The following is an 18,275-nucleotide window of genomic DNA, read 5'->3' on the forward strand; positions in this document are numbered from 1 at the left end:
ATGAACAGGACCCCGATCGATCATGTCAGTTGGGGCTAGATGAGCAGGACCCCGTGGAGGGCTGGATGAAAAGGACCCCGTGGAGGGAAGGTTGAACAGTAGCCGGTGGAGGGCTGGTTGAATAGTAGCCGGTGGAGGGCTTGATGAACAGTAGCCCGTGGAGGGGTGGTTAAACAGGAGCTCGTGGAGAGGGCTGGTTGAACAGTAGCCGGTGGAGTAGCGCACGCTGGAGGCTGTATGAACAGGAGCCCGTGGATGAACAGTCGCAGGTGGAGGCTGGAGGAGGTCGACGGTGGATGAACAGTAGCCCGTGGAGGCTGGAGGAGGTCGACGGTGGAGATGAACATTATCCCGTGGAGTCTCGTTTTGCGGTACACCACATCCCTCCCGATGAACAGGACCCCCGTTTCGATCGTAGCGCTCAAACACAAGTCTGTTTCCTCCGTTTTGCGGTACGCCACACCCCTCCCAATCAACAGGACCTCGTTTCGACCGTAGGAGGTCCAACAGAAGTTTGTTTCCTCCGTTTTGCGGTACACCAGACCCCTCCCGATGAACAGGATCCCGTTTCAACCGTGGCTAGTCGAACACAAGGTTGTTTCCTCCGTTGTGTGGTACGCCAGGCCTCATTTCCATCGGCTGTTCCGTCCAAGCTCCCGATGAACACGATGTATTTCGACACAGTCGGTTGCCTCCCGATGAACAAGACGTTGTTTCTCCATTCCGACCCAGCTGGTTCGCTGCTCGATGAACAGGACGCCGTTGCTGCCGTCCATTGCCTCTCGATGTACACAAGCCCTGGCCGTACGTATATATATGCATGAGTACGCGCTCAAGACCCCGCCCGTATGTACGTATGTGGCCGTATTTTCTTTCTTGCACCCTGGCCAATGTACGTACGTGTACATGCTACGTGCGCGCCTCTACTACGACACATGCCCTTCCTTACACGGCCACGGTTCATCGCTGCAGCCTACAGACAGACCGATCGTATGTACATACACGTTCCCGACCAGAATGACAACGCTACGTACGCTTCGACCAGGTGGGTCCCGACTGTCAGGCACTTCCTTGCGTGCGAAGATGTAGCTGGTGGGTCCTAGTAGTCAGGGGGCGAATCATTTTTTTTGCCCGTAATATGGATGCACTTCCTTGCGTGCGATGATGTAGTTGGTAGGTCCCAGCAGTCAGGGGGGAAACGTTTTTTTGGCAAAATATGGTGGCCCGTCCGGTGGGTCCCTGCTGTCAGGTGGAGGAATCATTATTTTCCACGTAATAAGGAGGCACTTCCTTGCTGCGGCCATGGACCCACCTGTCGGCCTCTCCACGTACAATACTCTTCCGATGGAAGTCGGTCGTTGACCACATTGACAACGCCGTTCCAAGAGCACCAAGGCGGTGGACGACGGCGAGGCCTAGGAGGGAGATGACACGGAGTCGGGGAAGACGCTACAGTGGATGCCCACGCGGAGAGGAGTACGAGGGTTCACTGGTTTGGCTACGGTGTGAGGCTATCGTCGTCGCAGAATAACAGGGGGGTGTGGGTGAGTGGAGGGATGGCCTGGCCAGCGGTAGTAGGGGGCGGTGAGGCCTCCGCGGCAGCACAGCCGACCACAGGAGGCAGGAGCAGGCGGCACGACTAGTGCTGCTTTGGGAGGCTGGAGCAAGAAGACCAGAGGTTGAAGAAGCACGACGGCCGTTGGATGGACATCGTACAGTCACTGCAGTTAGAATCATTTATATTGACTAAGTTGACAAAGCCCTTGGTACGCGTCAACTTAGTAGACCCACATGTCAGCTTCCGAAACGGTGCGCCCTAGATGTCAGGGGGAGGAATCATTATTTGGGCGGGTGAAGTTAGAATATCCGAGATTGAAGAAGAAGCACGGCATCGGTTGGATGGACATCCAACGGCCACTGTTGCTAGAACTGTGTGTTGACTATAAGTTGACAAAGCCTTGCATACACGTCAACATTTACTTTTTTAGGGGACGCGTCAACTTAGTAAGGCCACAAGTGTGTGGTAGAGAACTTATAGCCCATTTGAGATTTGTAAGAATGTGCAGCCCATTTTTGAATTCTAATGGAATTTACTACAACCCATTTACAGTTTGTTAAAAGTACAACCCATTTTCTAGCTAGGACAATGATTAATAATTTCAACCAACCGTTCAAAACAGAATTCAATAAAATTTCCCACATTTTGGTGGGATCCGAAATATTTTTATCCCGAAATTTCTAGTCAAATTAAATACAATTTCAATATAAATTTATATTACGTAAAAATCCAACGAAATATTGCGTGCGCAACAATAATGAAATTAAAATTTTCAATATCCAAAAATAATATTTTATAAAGTAATTACGTGTTTTGGTGCATTTTTTATAGTTACTGCCCAGTTTCTATAATTACATCCCATTTATTATTTCTTAAAGCCCATTTTCTTGTTAAGCCTAATGCTTCCCTCCTAGGAAATATTTGCAGCCCAACGGGGCGGAGAATAACAACTTGACCTTGCCTGGGTATTCCTAAAAAAAGTATAGCTGGGCTAGCCATTTTCACCTTGAAAAAAATAATAATATCTGGGCTGGATATCTGGCCTGGGCTAGACGGGCCACAACCCATCCAGTTAATACCTTGCTCTCTCCTCTGAACAACAACAAAAACATCGCTCAAGAAAAACTCTATAGTGCTCACACCTCAAAAAAGCAAATACTGCTTGAGCTGCTTGGTCCCAGCTGTCGGCGCTGATAACCCACGAGCGTAGGGGATAATTGTAACCTCTTTCGATAAGTAAGAGTGTCGAACCCAACGAGGAGCTAAAGGTAGAACAAATACTCTCTCAAGTCCTATCTGCCACTGATACGACTCTACGCATGCTTAGTGTTCGCCTTACCTAGAACAAGTATGAAACTAGAAGGACTTTGTAGGTGTTGTTGGATAGGTTTGCAAGAAAATAAAGAGCACGTAAATATAAGCTAGGGGCTGTTTAGATAAGGACACAACTAAGTTAGTTTTGGTAGAGAGCTTTTTGTCATGAGAAAGTTATTTGTCCCTAGGCAATCGATAACTAGACCGGTAATCACTATTGCGATTTTATTTGAGGGAGAGGCATAAGCTAACATACTTTCTCTTCTTGGATCATATGCACTTATGATTGGAACTCTAGAAAGCATCCGCAACTACTAAAGATCATTAAGGTAAAACCGAACCATAGCATTAAAGTATTAAGTCCCCTTTATCCCATACGCCACAACCCCCTTACTCGGGTCTGTGCTTCTGCCACTCACGCCACCCACCATAAGCAAATCATGAACATATTGCAAACCCTACAACGGGGATCCCTCACGCTTGCGCGACACAGAGAGCACCATAGGACAGCACCAATAATAAAACATGCAACTCAAACCAATCACGATCATCAATTAACCCATAGGACAAAACAGATCTACTCAAACATCATAGGATAGCCATACATCATTGGGAAATAATATATAGCGTTGAGCATCATGTTTAAGTAGAGATTACAGCGGGTACAAGAGAGGTTACACCGGAAGCAAGGGGGAGAGAGCCCCCCTTCTTCTTCTTCTTCCTTGACCTTCTCCCTAGATGGGAGAAGGGTTCCCCATCTGGTCCTTGGCTCCCATGGCATGGGAGGGGCGAGAGCCCCTCCGGGATTGGATCTGTCTCTCTGTCTCTCTTTGTTTCTGCGTTCTTTGGATTCTGCCCTTTCACCGTTTCTTTTATATTCGGAGATCCGTAACTCCGATTGGATTGAAACCTTCACCCAGATTTTTCTCCTAAAATTAGCTTTCTTGCGGCAAAAGAAGAGCGTCAACCGCCTTACGGGGTGCCCACGAGGGTCAGGGGCGTGCCTGCCCCCCTGGGGCGCGCCCCCTGCCTCGTGGTCCCCTCGGGCACCGTCTCGCGTTGGTTTTTCTTCCCAAAAATCACAAATATTCCAAAAATAATCTCTGTCTGTTTTTATCCTGTTTGGACTCCATTTGATATTGGGTTTATGCAAAACATAAAACATGCAACAAATAGGAACCGGCACTGGGCAGTTGATCAATATGTTAGTCCCAAAACTAATATAAAAAGTTGCCAAAAGTATATGAAAGTTGTAGAATATTGGCATGGAACAATAAAAAATTATAGATACGACGGAGACGTATCAGCATCCCCAAGCTTAATTCCTGCTCGTCCTCGAGTAGGTCAATGATAAAAAGATAATATTTGATGTGGAATGCTACCTAGCATAATCTTTGATCATATATCTAATCATGGCATGAATATTAAGACACGAGTGATTCAAAACAATAGTCTATCATTTGACATAAAACGGTAATACTTCGAGCGTACTAATAAAGCAATCATGTCTTTTCAAAACAACATGGCCACAGAAAGTTATCCCTACAAAATCATATAGTCTGGCTATGCTCCATCTTCATCACACAAAATACTCAAGTCATGCACAACCCCGATGACAAGCCAAGCAATTGTTTCATACTTTTGATGTTCTCAAACCTTTTCAACTTTCACGCAATACATGAGCGTGAGCCATGGATATAGCACTATAGGTGGAATAGAGTATGATGGTGGAGGTTGTGTGGAGAAGACAAAAAGGAGAAAGTCTAACATCGACGCAGCTAATCAACGGGCTATGGAGATGCCCATCAATTGATGTCAATGTGAGGAGCAGGGATTGCCATGCAACAGATGCACTAAGAGCTATAAGTATATGAAAGCTCAAACTGGAAACTAAGTGGGTGTGCATCCAACTTGCTTGCTCATGAAGACCTCGGGCATTTGAGGAAGCCCATCATCGGAATATACAAGCCAAGTTCTATAATGAAAATTCCCACTAGTATATGAAAGTGATAACTCAAGAGACTTTCTATATGAAGAACATGGTGCTACTCTGAAGCACAAGTGTGGTAAAAGGATAGTAACATTGTCCCTTCTCTCTTTTTCTCTCATTTTTTTATATTTTTTTGGTGGGCTTCTTTGGACTCTTTTTTTTATTTGGGCTTCTTTGGCCTCTTTTATTTTTCATAAAGTCTGGAGTCTCATCCCGACTTGTGGGGGAATCATAGTCTCCATCATCTTTCCTCACTGGGGCAATGCTCTAATAATGATGATCATCACACTTTATTTACTTACAACTCAATATTACAACTCGATACTAGAACAAAGATATGACTCTATATGAATGCCTCCAGCGGTGTACCGGGATGTGCAATGATCTAGCGTAGCAATGACATCAAAAAAATGGACAAGCCATGAAAACATCATGCTAGCTATCTTACGATCATGCAAAGCAATATGACAATGAATGCTCAAGTCATGTATATGATGATGATGGAAGTTGCATGGCAATATATCTCGGAATGGCTATGGAAATGCCATGATAGGTAGGTATGGTGGCTGTTTTGAGGAAGATATAAGGAGGCTTATGTGTGATAGAGCGTATCAAATCACGGGGTTTGGATGCACCGGCGAAGTTTGCACCAACTCTCGAGGTGAGAAAGGGCAATGCACGGTACCGAAGAGGCTAGCAATGATGGAAGGGTGAGAGTGCGTATAATCCATGGACGCAACATTAGTCATAAAGAACTCACATACTTATTGCAAAAATCTATTAGTCATTGAAACAAAGTACTATGCGCATGCTCCTAGGGGGATAGATTGGTAGGAAAAGACCATCGCTCGTCCCCGACCGCCACTCATAAGGAAGACAATCAATAAATAAATCATGCTCAGAATTCATCACATAACGGTTCACCATACGTGCATGCTACGGGAATCACAAACCTCAACACAAGTATTTCTACTAATCCATAGTCGTCCACTAGCATGACTCTAATATCACCACCTTTATATCGCAAAACTATTTCAAGGAATCAAACATATCATATTCAGCGATCTACAAGTTTATGTAGGATTTTATGACTAACCATGTGAATGACCAATTCCTGTCATCTCTCTAAATAGATATAAGTGAAGCAAGAGAGTTTAATTCTTTCTACAAAAGATATGCCCATGCTCTAACAAATATAAGTGAAGCAAAAGAGCATTCTACAAATGGCGGTTTTCTATGTGAAGAGAAAGAGGCAATCCAAACTTCAAATGATATAAGTGAAGCATATGAAGCATTCTATAAAGCCATACTCAAAAGATATAAGTGAAGTGCAATGAGCATTCTATAAATCAACCAAGGACTATCTCATACCAGCATGGTGCATAAAAGAAAAGTAAAAGCTAAATGCAAAAGACGCTCCAAGACTTGCACATTTCGCATGAACGAAACGAATCTGAAAACATACCGATACTTGTTGAAGAAAGAGGGGATGCCTTCCGAGGCATCCCCAAGCTTAGACGTTTGAGTCTCCTTGAATATTTACTTGGTGTGCCTTGGGCGTCCCCAAGCTTGAGCTCTTGCCTCTCTTCCTTTTCCTCATATCGACCTAGTATGGATGCACTGAGCGCTTAAGACCACTCGCTGGATGATATGGTCAATCATACTCTAGAGTGGGGACAGCATAACAATAACATTCTCTCTTTAGATTCGAGATGTATTGATCGAGACGTGCCTCACTCTAGTGAGGATTTGAGCTCCCCGATAGACGTAGGGCCCGCTCGGTACGCTGTCATTGTTTAGGGGGGTTCTTAATTCTAGCATGAAAGTCCGAGTTGGAGGAATGATATTGGGCTTGAGAAGTGAGCAAGGAACCTGACATGACATTCCTATGGTTCCTCTGTCCCAGTCTTGCACCACTCTCATATCCATCAATCAATTTCATAGATAGTTACTATGGTTGTTTCTTCCTCCATTCACTAAACAAAATGGAGCCTTTCCCTCCTCGAGTCAGCAAGCCAACTCGAGCGTTTTACCCTCGTGTCACTAGCGCAACACGAGCCATTCAAATAAAATTCTTGGAACTGAAGAGAAATCCATCTCTATACAAACTTATCACACATTCAAACACTTCATGCACACAAAACTTCAACAGAAAACTCGGTAAGACCCGTTAGTATAATAAAGCAAATCACTACTCTAAGTACTGTTGCAAACCAATTCATATTTTGTTTTTGCATCGTGTCTACTGTAATATAACTTTTCCATGGCTTAATCCACTGATAGAAATTGATAGTTTCATCAAAACAAGCAAACTATGCATCAAAAACAGAATCTGTCAAAAACAGAACAGTCTGTAGCAATCTGAACATTCACCATACTTATGGTACCCCAAATATTCTACCAAAATTAGGAAAAAATAAACAATTTGTACAGCAAGATAGTGCAAAAAGAATCAGAACCGTTTGACGTTCCAGTAAAAAAATGTAAAATCGCGCACTACAGCCAAAGTTTCTGTCCTGCACCATACAAACCAACAAGCATTGTAAACATCCTAAAGGCAAACCTTGGCACATTATTTTTATAATACTATGGAATTGTACAAGGGGATAATTATTTTTGATGAAATGTTTCTGTAATTAAGATTCACAAAGTTTCCGTGAGCATGAACAAAGTTCAAGGAGCTCTCCCACTTCAACAATGCTTGTCTTTCTCACTTTCACTTTCCTTTTGAAAAAGTTTTGGGTTCCCCTCTTTATTTTTTTGTTTTTAAACTATATAAAAGCACACAACAGAAATAAATGACTCTCTAAAACTTCCGGGTTGTCTCCCTGGCAGCGCTTTCTTTAAAGCCATTAAGCTAGGCATATAGTGCTCAAGTAATGAATCCACCCGGATCCCAAGGAATATCAAAGCCAATTTTAATTAACAATGATTTATAATTTAGTAGTGAGCACAAAGTAACATATATCAAGCAATGACGAAGTCTAACTCTCTTCGTAGGCATTGGCATGTCATAAAAGAACAATTCATGCACACCAAGTAAAGGCCAATGCATAGTATAAGCAGTTTCTTGCAATTCTATCGTGTTGGAAACATAGAGAGGTAGAGATGTATTTTCTCTCTCATAATAATTGCAAGTAGGAGCAGCAAGCACATGCATATTATATCTGTCAAAATCATCATGTGAAGTAGTAAAAGGCAACCCATCAATATAATCCTTAATAAGGGCAAACTTCTCCGATATAGTGTAGTAGGGAGAATTCAAAAAGATAATAGGACTATCATGCGTGGGTGCAATAGTAACAATTTCATGTTTAACATAAGGAACTATAGCAAGTTCATCTCCATAAGCATAATTCATATTGGCATCTTGGCCACAATCATAGCAAGCATCATCAAAAAGGGATATTTCAAGAGAATCAACAGGATCATAACAATCATCATAGTAATCATCCTTCGGTAAGCATGAAGGGGAATTAAACAATGTATGAGTTGAAGAGTTACTCTCATTAGAAGGTGGGCACGGGTAGCTAATCTGCTCTTCCTCCTTTTGTTCTTCGCTCTCCTCATCATCTTTTTCATCCAATGAGCTCACAGTTTCATCAATTCGTTCTTCCATAGACTCCTGCAAAATATTATTCTCTTCTTGGATAGCGGAGGAGTCCTCAATATATGGTTTAACATAAGGATTAGAAGCATAATTATCATAGCAATATTTAAACATGGCAAAATTTTCAGATCTATAGAGAGTAGCATCATACTTTTCAATCAAAGAAGCAATTTCATAAGCACCCTTAAAAGCAACAAATTCTTCAATTTGTTGAACATCATAGTAATTATAAAAACCCTTAGCATATGAAGATACAATTCCATTATCACTACTCACATTGGTAGGGAAGGTGTTTCTTAGGGTTTTTAGAACAACAAGTAACATCATATATTTCACATAAATTCCAAGCATAGCATTGCAAACGATGAATTTGATCCAGTAAAAGTTTCCCTTTTTCAGATATACGGTGTCGGTGTCAAAACCGGCGGATCTCGGGTAGGGGGTCCCGAACTGTGCGTCTAGGCGGATGGTAACAGGAGACAAGGGACACGATGTTTTTACCCAGGTTCGGGCCCTCTTGATGGAGGTAAAACCCTACTCCTGCTTGATTAATATTGATGATATGGGTAGTACAAGAGTAGATCTACCACGAGATCAGAGAGGCTAAACCCTAGAAGCTAGCCTATGGTATGATTGTTGTTTGTCCTACGGACTAAAACCCTCCGGTTTATATAGACACCGGAGAGGGCTAGGGTTACACAAAGTCGGTTACAATGGGAGGAGATCTACATATCCGTATCGCCAAGATTGCCTTTCACGCCAAGGAAAGTCCCATCAGGACACGGGACGAAGTCTTCAATCTTGTATCTTCATAGTCCAGGAGTCTGGCCAAAGGTTATAGTCCGGCTATCCGGACACCCCCTAATCCGGGACTCCCTCAGTAGCCCCCGAACCAGGCTTCAATAACGATGAGTCCGGCGCGCAGATTTGTCTTCGGCATTGCAAGGCGGGTTCTTCTCCAAACTCCATATACCTGTTAAATAGTGTCCGGCTTCTGGTGAATGTTGTGCTCCTTGGCTTCTGTGCCCAATAATAGCCATCTTCCACGTGTCAAACGAATGCGAAAAGCCAGGGTGTTTTTTCATTTACCCCCCTAGCTGCGCAAATGAGCTGCCTATAAAAGAGACGGGGATTTAGATCCGAATCACGCCATCTTCCCTTCGCGAGCATTCATCGGAGCGCATTCGACAGAGATCCATTCCATCATGGACGGTCGACGCAGCTCCTCCTCTCGCCCCCCAGTCCTCAGCCTGGAGATTGGGAGAGATGCTTTGTCTCGCACAGCGAGCTAGTGGCGCTTCAAGCCAAGGGGTTACTCCCCCCAGCCTACATGGTCCCGGTTCGAGCCGGGCTTGCCACCTATAATGGCGGAGAGCAAGCGGAGAGCGTCCCCAATCCCTCCAAAGGAGAGCGGGTATGCCTTGTCCCTTATTTGATAAGAGGGCTCAGATTTCCAATTCATCTGTTTCTCCGGGGGCTCCTGGAGTTCTACGTCCTCCAGTTGCACAACCTTACACCTACCCGCATATTGCATATTGCGGGCTTCGTAGTCCTTTGCGAGCTGTTTTTGGGCATCAAGGCTCATTTTGCATTGTGGAAGAAGTTGTTCTGCCTTGTGCCCCGTTCTCAGGAGGGGTCGATATATCAAGTGGGCGGAGCCGAACTATGGTGCATCACCGGGACCGGATATCTATCCGGAACCCCAAAGAAGGCATCCGAAGACTGGCCTTCAGAATGGTTTTATATAGAAGATGTCCCCCTGCCGGACCCTGTTCGGATCGGCCTCCCTGAGTTCGATAATGCTCCTTTGAAGAAGCGCCTAAGTTAGCGTCCACGGAGCCCTCAGAAGGAAAATGACAAGGATGTCATTTACCTGATGAACCGGATAAGGTTATTAGCTCATTCCAGACTAACCATGATCGAGGTAATGGCCACATGCATTATGCGGGGGGTGCAGCCGCTTCAGTATAGAGGCCAACCCATGTGGGATTTCAACGGGGAGGACGACGCCACCCGGTGCGGCCGCAAGGGGCCGGATTCGGCTGCCGCTCTAATAAAGACCTTGTCCGCTTTGTACAAGGGAGAAGAGGAGGAATTCCTCCGCGTCAACCCACGGGGCGGATTTTCTATGTACAATCCTCCAAGCTGGGTAAGCAGACATTTTCGCTCGGCCATCAGCTTCATGTTCCCATATTTAAGTATTCAGTCTAGCAATTTCAACGCAGGAGCTACGCCAGGCTGTAAAGGAGATAAACAACCCCCTCCACAACCCGAGGACCCGGAACGGTCCTCTGACCCGGACTCCCAAGAGGACCAGGACTTATCTGTGGAGCTGATCGATGGGGTGTTTCATCAATTGAGCAAGGACAATGCCTTGGTGGCCATTACGGCCGATTATCCCAGACTACTTCCAGCCTCTCAAGTAACCGAGACCGAAGTCCCAGCATTTTTAAAATGATCCATCCGTGCTTATTTTGGGTCACCGCATATCCATGGCGTTTTTGGAGGGGAAGTCCTTGAGGCGGAGGGCCAAGCCTGCGGTGGCTAGCCAACAAGGGGCATCAAGGCCCAGCAGGCTAAAAAGAAGTGCGGTCTAGATTGAGACACCAGTGCAAAGGTATGGTGTGCCATTTTATTCCCAGGTTTTATTCCCTCGAGGCGTACTAATGCTCATGCTCTCTTCAGGAAAAAGAGCACTCGCCGGACTATATCCGGAGAGGTTGCCAATCGCACCTCCACCAGCCAGGCTCCAAGGCCGGGTCCGGAAGCGGAGGCGAGCACGAGGCGCGCACTGGAAACTCCTCCGACAGAGGATGCGGACGGGCTGTCTGCCACCAATTCCGAGGTGGAGAGTGCCATGAACCACAGGCGTCGCCGGACAGTTCTTCGTGATGCTTGTTTCTCCCAAGAGGCGTTAGATGCCTTCAATACGGGAGATGTGTACCTCCATGCCGCTCAAAATGGTCTAGCCAGAGCCACATAGTAGTATGTAAAAGACATACGGGTGAGAAAATTTGATGGTTATATATGTCAGTAGCCCCCGAGACTTGAAATAGTTAAAATAACTGATTTAAGGATCATTTGTTATGCAGGATCTTACAGAAAAGAATACCCAACTGTCCCAGGAGCTGGAAGAGTGCAAAGCCCAACTTGAGGCCGCACTAGCCGCGGCAGGGGAGGCCAAGGAGACCCCCTCTGGTAATATATGCTTCGAAAGATAAGTATGTTGTGAAGTGCGGCATGTGTAAAAATCTGACAATAACATTGCAGATGGCGCCGGAGTGGATCCAGACAAACAACAACTCTTACGCCGGTTAAAGGCTGGTGAGAGCATGCTTACGAGGGTGAGGCAAGAGAAGAATAAGCTCCAAGATGCCAACACCCAGCTGGGCGAGGAACTAAAGGATATTCGTGCTCAGCTGCTGGACTCCGTGAAGGAGAATCGGCGGCTTCGATGCGGCATTTTTAGTAAGTGCTTGAACGAACTTCGAAGAAAAAAAAGTTTGGCGAGGAAGTCGATTGACAGAGTTATGTCTGTAGGTATGCTGACATGTCAACCTGCAGAGGAAATGCCCGGTTCTACGGGTGACCTTCTTCCCGAGCTCTCACAACTGCACGAACGAGTTCGGCAGGTGATGCAAGGCGTCGCCCAGGCCTTGTGGCCATCCGTCTCCCTGCCCGAAGGCCTCGGAGAGCTTGCAGAGAAGTTGAAGGGAGCGCGGTGGTGCTTTCGATTATGGAAGATATCGGCCTGCCATCAAGGCGCCAGGGAGGCTTGGGCCATGGTGAAGACGCGGTACACGAAGGCTGACCCAAACCACATGGCCAAGGTCGGACCTGTAGGGCCCGATGGGAAGGAGATCCCTGTGAGTTTAGTGTACGGCCAGGTAGAGTTGGCCGCCAAATATTCCCAACAGGACTGTAAACTAGACAGCCTGCTGGATGGTATTGAAGAGGAATATACCCAGTCAGATTGACTATGTAATTTAAGATGACATGTAAAATGCCTTCTAGCCGGATTGTAGATCGTTTGTCATGGCGGACCTTTTCGCTTCAACCTCTGGACCCGAGAGTCCGGAGTGTGTCCGAATACCCTCACGGTTATGTAAGAACCAGGGCATGCGTGGAGACCAGGCGTAGGGGTCATTAGTTCTTGAACAGACAAGTGCCCAACTAGTTATGTTATATTACATGGTTAGTAAGAAACATCTTCCAGGGAGAATAGTTCCATTAGGGGTTCCTTTCCCTGGGAGGCATGCCCTAAAGTGCATGTCCGGACTACGAAAAAAGCAGAAAAGCATCTGGGGGCAGATAAATAAAAAAGTGGGAAATCATCTTTAGTTCACTGACCGAATATTCCCTTAAGAACGCTAGCTTTCGGCTTCACCCAGTCTGAGGTACACATCCGGCTGACCCGGCAGTAACAATCGCAGAGGTGCTCCCTTTACCGCCTAGCCGAACAATCGGGAACGTAGGGGTAAGCACAGGAGCCAGGCAACCCAGCTTGGCCAAAACTTAAGTCATATCGATGCAAATAATGGTGAATAAAAGGTACATGCGGAAGTGTAACACATGTGTTGGGCATGAGGCCCATATAAACAAGCTTCTGTTAAAGAAGCCCCGAGGTATAATGAGCGCGGATAGCGCGTCAATTGTGTGCGAACAAGGCGCAAACGAGCCCTTAAAGGCTGTAAGAGAAAAGGAGGGAGAAGGAGAGAAATATAAGACAACTAATGTGTAAAAAATAGACAGAGGAAGGAGACGAACACAGAGTCCGGCGCTAGGCGTAGAATCTTCGTAGACGGGCTACGTTCCATGGGTTCGGCTCGAGTCGGTTATCTGATGCATCTCGCAGACGGTACACGCTCCACCAGTCAGGACTTGGTCAATTATGAAGGGACCTTCCCATTTGGGCTTGAGTTTGTCCTTTTTCTTATCCGACAGGCGTAGAACTAACTCGCCAACATTGTAAATTTTGGCCTGTACTTCTCTGCTTTGATATCTTCGAGCCTACTGTTGATAGAATGTGGAATGGGCTTTTGCCACATCGCGCTCCTCCTCCAAGGCATCCAAACTGTCCTGCCGATCGAGTTCGGCTTCTCTTTCTTCGTACATGCGCACGCGAGGTGAGTCATGAATTATGTCGTAGGGCAGAACTGCCTCTGCGCCGTATACCATAAAGAATGGTGTAAATCCGGTAGTGCGATTCGGTGTGGTCCGCAGCCCCCAGAGTACGGAGTTGAGCTCCTCTACCAGTGCGTGTTAGATTCCTTGAGGGACCGCACTAATCTGGGTTTGATGCCGCTCATGATTAGACCATTTGCTCGCTCGACTTGACTGTTAGTTTGTGGGTGATAGACTGAAGCGTAGTCGAGCTTGATGCCCATGTTTTTGCACCAGAGTTTGACCTTGTCGGTCATAAAGTTCGTGCCATTATCAGTGATGATGCTGTGGGGGACGCCGTAACGGTGTACGACCCCTGATATGAAGTCTATCACCGGTCTAGATTCGGCCATCTTAACAGGCTTGGCCTCTATCCATTTGGTGAATTTGTCCACCATGACCAGTAGGTATTTTTGCTTGTGGGTTCCTCTTTTAAGGGGTCCAACCATGTCAAGCCCCCAAACCGCGAAGGGCCAGGTGATGGGTATAGTTTGGAGGGCGGTGGGTGGCATATGGCTTTGGTTAGCAAAGAGTTGGCAACCGACGCATCGTTGGACTAAATCCTGAGCATCTGCCCGGGTCGTCGGCTAATAAAATCATGTACGGAAGGCCTTGCTTACAAGGGCCCTCGCTGCGGCGTGGTGCCCGCTGAGTCCGGCATGAATTTCAGCCAGAAGATTCTGCCCTTCCTCTTCGGAGATACACCTTTGAAGGACTCCGGTGGTGCTTTTCTTATAAAGCTCTCCTTCATGGACTTTATAGGCTTTAGATCGCCACACTATGCAGCGTGCCTCGTTTTGGTCCTCGAGAAGTTCCTTCCTAGTTAGGTAGGCTAGGAATGGTTCTGTCGACGGGGCAATGACTACCATTATTACGTGGGCTGAGGATGTTACTTCGTTGGCATAGCTTCCCATTGTGTCAGAATGTTCGGTGTCGGGTGGTGCGGCTGGGTCCGGGCTTTTATTTCCGGACTCCCCTTCCCATGATAAGGATGGCTTGAATAGCCTCAACAAGAAAATGTTGGGGGGCACTGCATCGCGTTTTGCGCTGATGCGTGCCAAGACGTCTGCTGCCTGATTGTTTTCCCGGGCTATATGGTGAAATTCGAGCCCCTCGAACCGAGCTGACATTTTTAGGACGGCGTTGCGATAAGATGCCATTTTCGGATCCTTGGCATCAAAGTCTCCATTTATTTGGGATATCGCGAGGTTCGAATCCCCACGCACCTCTAGGCGTTGGATGCCCATGGAGTCTGCCATCCGGAGACCATGTAGAAGGGCCTCATATTCGGCTGGATTGTTAGAGTCCGTATACATTATCTGGAGTACATATTGAACTATATCTCCTGTTGGGGATGTCAGAACAGCACCAACCCCCAGACCCGCTAACATTTTGGAGTCGTCGAAGTGCATGACCCAATTGGAATATGTGCCGTACTCTTTAGGGAGTTCGGCTTCAGTCCATTCGGCGACGAAGTCGGCCAAAACTTGCGACTTGATAGCTCGCCATGGCTTGTAGGTTATGTCGAACGGGAGGAGCTCAATGGCCCATTTGGCAATCCGGCCCGTCGCGTCGTGGTTGTTTATAATGTCGTTAAGAGGTACTTCGGAGGCTACTGTTATTGAACACTCTTGAAAGTAGTGTCGCAGCTTCCGGGATGCCATAAACACCGCGTACGCTATCTTTTGATAATGCGGGTACCGTGACTTGCATGGAGTGAGGATAGTGGACACGTAGTAAACTAGTTTTTGAAGGGGGAATTTGTGTCTGTCCGTTTCTCGTTCGACAACGAGCACTGCGCTTACAACTTGATGAGTTACCGCAATGTATAATAGCATTGGTTCGCCGATGTTAGGAGCGGCCAGGACCGGGTTTGTTGCCAATATGGCTTTTATTTCTTCGAGTCCGGCCGTGGCGGCATCCGTCCACTCGAAGTGTTCGGTGCACCGGAGGAGGCGATAAAGGGGTAATGCCTTTTCTCCCAAGCGGGAGATAAAGCGGCTTAGAGCCGCCACGCATCCAGTCAATTTTTGTATTTGTTTGAGGTCTTTTGGAATATCCAATTGTGACAGAGCTCGGATCTTGGCTGGGTTTGCTTCAATTCCTCTACCGGATACAATGAAGCCCAAGAGCTTTCCGGCTGGTACACCAAAAATGCATTTTTCGGGGTTAAGCTTGATGTCACATGTCCGGAGGTTATCGAATGTGAGCCTCAAGTCGTCTACTAGAGTTTCGACATGCTTGGTTTTGACGACCACGTCATCTACGTATGCCTCCACTATTTTGCCGATCCGGTCTGCCAGACATGTCTGAATCATGCGCTGATATGTCGCGCCGGCGTTTTTGAGCCTGAAGGGCATTGTGTTGAAGCAGAATGGGCCGTATGGGGTGATGAATGCTGTTGCGGCTTGGTCTGGCTCTGCCATCTTAATTTGATGGTAGTCGGAGTATGCATCGAGGAAACACAATGAATCGTGTCCTGCGGTGGCGTCGATAATTTGATCGATGCAGGGGAGGGGGAAGGGATCCTTTGGGCAAGCCTTGTTGAGGTCCTTGAAATCGACGCATAGGCGCCAGGATTTGTCCTTCTTTGGTACCATCACCAGGTTTGCTAGCCAGTCCGGATGTTTTATGTCTCTGATGAATCCGGCCTCCAGTAATTTGGCTAGCTCCTCTCCCATGGCTTGTCTCTTGGGTTCAGAGAAACGCCAAAGTGCCTGCTTAACAGGCTTGAATCCTTTTAGGATGTTTAGGCTGTGCTCGGCCAGCCTGCGTGGGATTCCTGGCATGTCTGAAGGGTGCCAGACAAAAATGTCCCAATTTTCGCGCAGGAATTCTCATAGTGTGGCGTCTACATCAGGGTTTAATTGCGCCCCGATTGGGGCCGTTTTTGTAGGGTCCGTTGGATGGACTTGGAATTTGACTATTTCGTCCACCGGTTTAAAGGAGGTGGACTTGGATCTTTTATCGAGTATGTCATCGTCCCTGTTCACCATGGAGCACAGCGCAGTCAGTTCCTCGGCCGCTAGGGCTTCGGATAGTGCCTCAAGGGCCAGTGCGGCTGTGTTATTTTTGGCGCGGAGTGCTATGTCCGGGTCACTAGCAAGAGTGATGATTCCGTTGGGTCCGGGCATTTTGAGCTTCATGTACCCGTAATGGGGTATAGCTTGAAAAATTGTGAATGCCTCTCGCCCTAATAGAGCGTGGTATCCGCTGCTGAACGGGGCCACTTGAAAAGTGACCTCCTTGGACCTGTAATTATTCAGCGTGCCGAACACCACATTCAGTGTGATTTTTCCTGTACAGCACGCTTCCCGGCTGGGGATTATTCCTCTAAAGGTTGTGTTGCTTCGCTCAATGCGGCTCCGGTCTATTTCCATTTTTCGAAGGGTTTCCTCATATATGAGGTTCAATCCGCTGCCACCGTCCATGAGTACCTTGGTAAGGCGAAAGCCATCCACTATTGGACTGAGGACCAATGCGGCTGGTGCTCGGGCTGTTCGGAATTTAGGTTCATCACTGGCATTAAAGGTAATAGCCGTGTCACTCCATGGGTTTATTGTTGCTACTTGGTAGACTTCGGCAAGGCTGCGGAGTGTTCGTTTCCGCATATTATTTGATGCGAAAGTCTCGAAGACTGTTAATACCGTACTGGTATCCCTGGGGTGGTGCTCTGTGAATTCTGGAGTTAGAAGCTCCTCGCCACTTCTGGCCACCTGTCGGAGTATCCAACATGCTCTAAGGCTATGAGTTGGTGTGGCGCCCTCTGTACTATGAATTTACAGGGTCCATTGAGCCATCCCTCCAGTACGGTTCCATGCCCTATAGAGGGCTTTTGCTTTTTGGTGTTTAACCCAGGTGCCTGGCGATAATGCACCGTTTTATTTCGGACTGGGGTTGTATTCAGGGCCAGATTGTCCCAAAATTTTATTTCGGTTTTCCATGCGCTTTCCATCGCACAGTACTTTTGTACTATGGATGCCAAGTCGGCGAAGCGTGTAATTTCATGGTGACTTATGGCGTTGAGGATTCCCTTGTCCGTGCAATTATTGCAGTAGAATGAAATTGCATCCTCCTCGCGGCAGTCCTCTATCTTGTTCATAACTAGGAGGAATCTAGCCCAGTAATGGTGTACTATTTCTGCGGGCTCTTGCCGAATTTGGGATAAATCCCTTATGTTTGGGTGGGCGGGTGGAATTAAATCCGGAATCTCGCCCAATCTGAGACTCGGGGGCCAAGGAGTTTCCGAACTCGGAAGCTTGGGTTCTTGGATATCGTCCAATGAATCTAGCCCACTGCCTGACTTTAGGTTCAGGGCTTGAGTGAAGTCCTCCCCTCCGCGGGTATCAGATTGGAGGGATCGGGAATCCGGACATAACTAGTCCTTAAGATAGATAAAGGCTTACCGCATTGTTCCTCCACCACTGCAACGTGGTGGGTGACCTGGGGAGAGTTAATCTCTCTCAGATCGGGTTTAAGCCCAATCTGATCGTAGTTTGTAGAGACTCCCAGGGCGGCGATGCGATCCAAGAGCTCGATTAAGGAAGAGAGATCCATCGGATCTAGCTGCTCGGCGAGTTCCGAGTTAACATGGAGATTGCTTTCGATGACCCGAGAAGTCATCGTCGACGCGGCGGCCG

Source organism: Triticum dicoccoides, chromosome 1B, assembly GCF_002162155.2.
Source record: "Triticum dicoccoides isolate Atlit2015 ecotype Zavitan chromosome 1B, WEW_v2.0, whole genome shotgun sequence".
NCBI classification, from domain to species: domain Eukaryota; kingdom Viridiplantae; phylum Streptophyta; class Magnoliopsida; order Poales; family Poaceae; genus Triticum; species Triticum dicoccoides.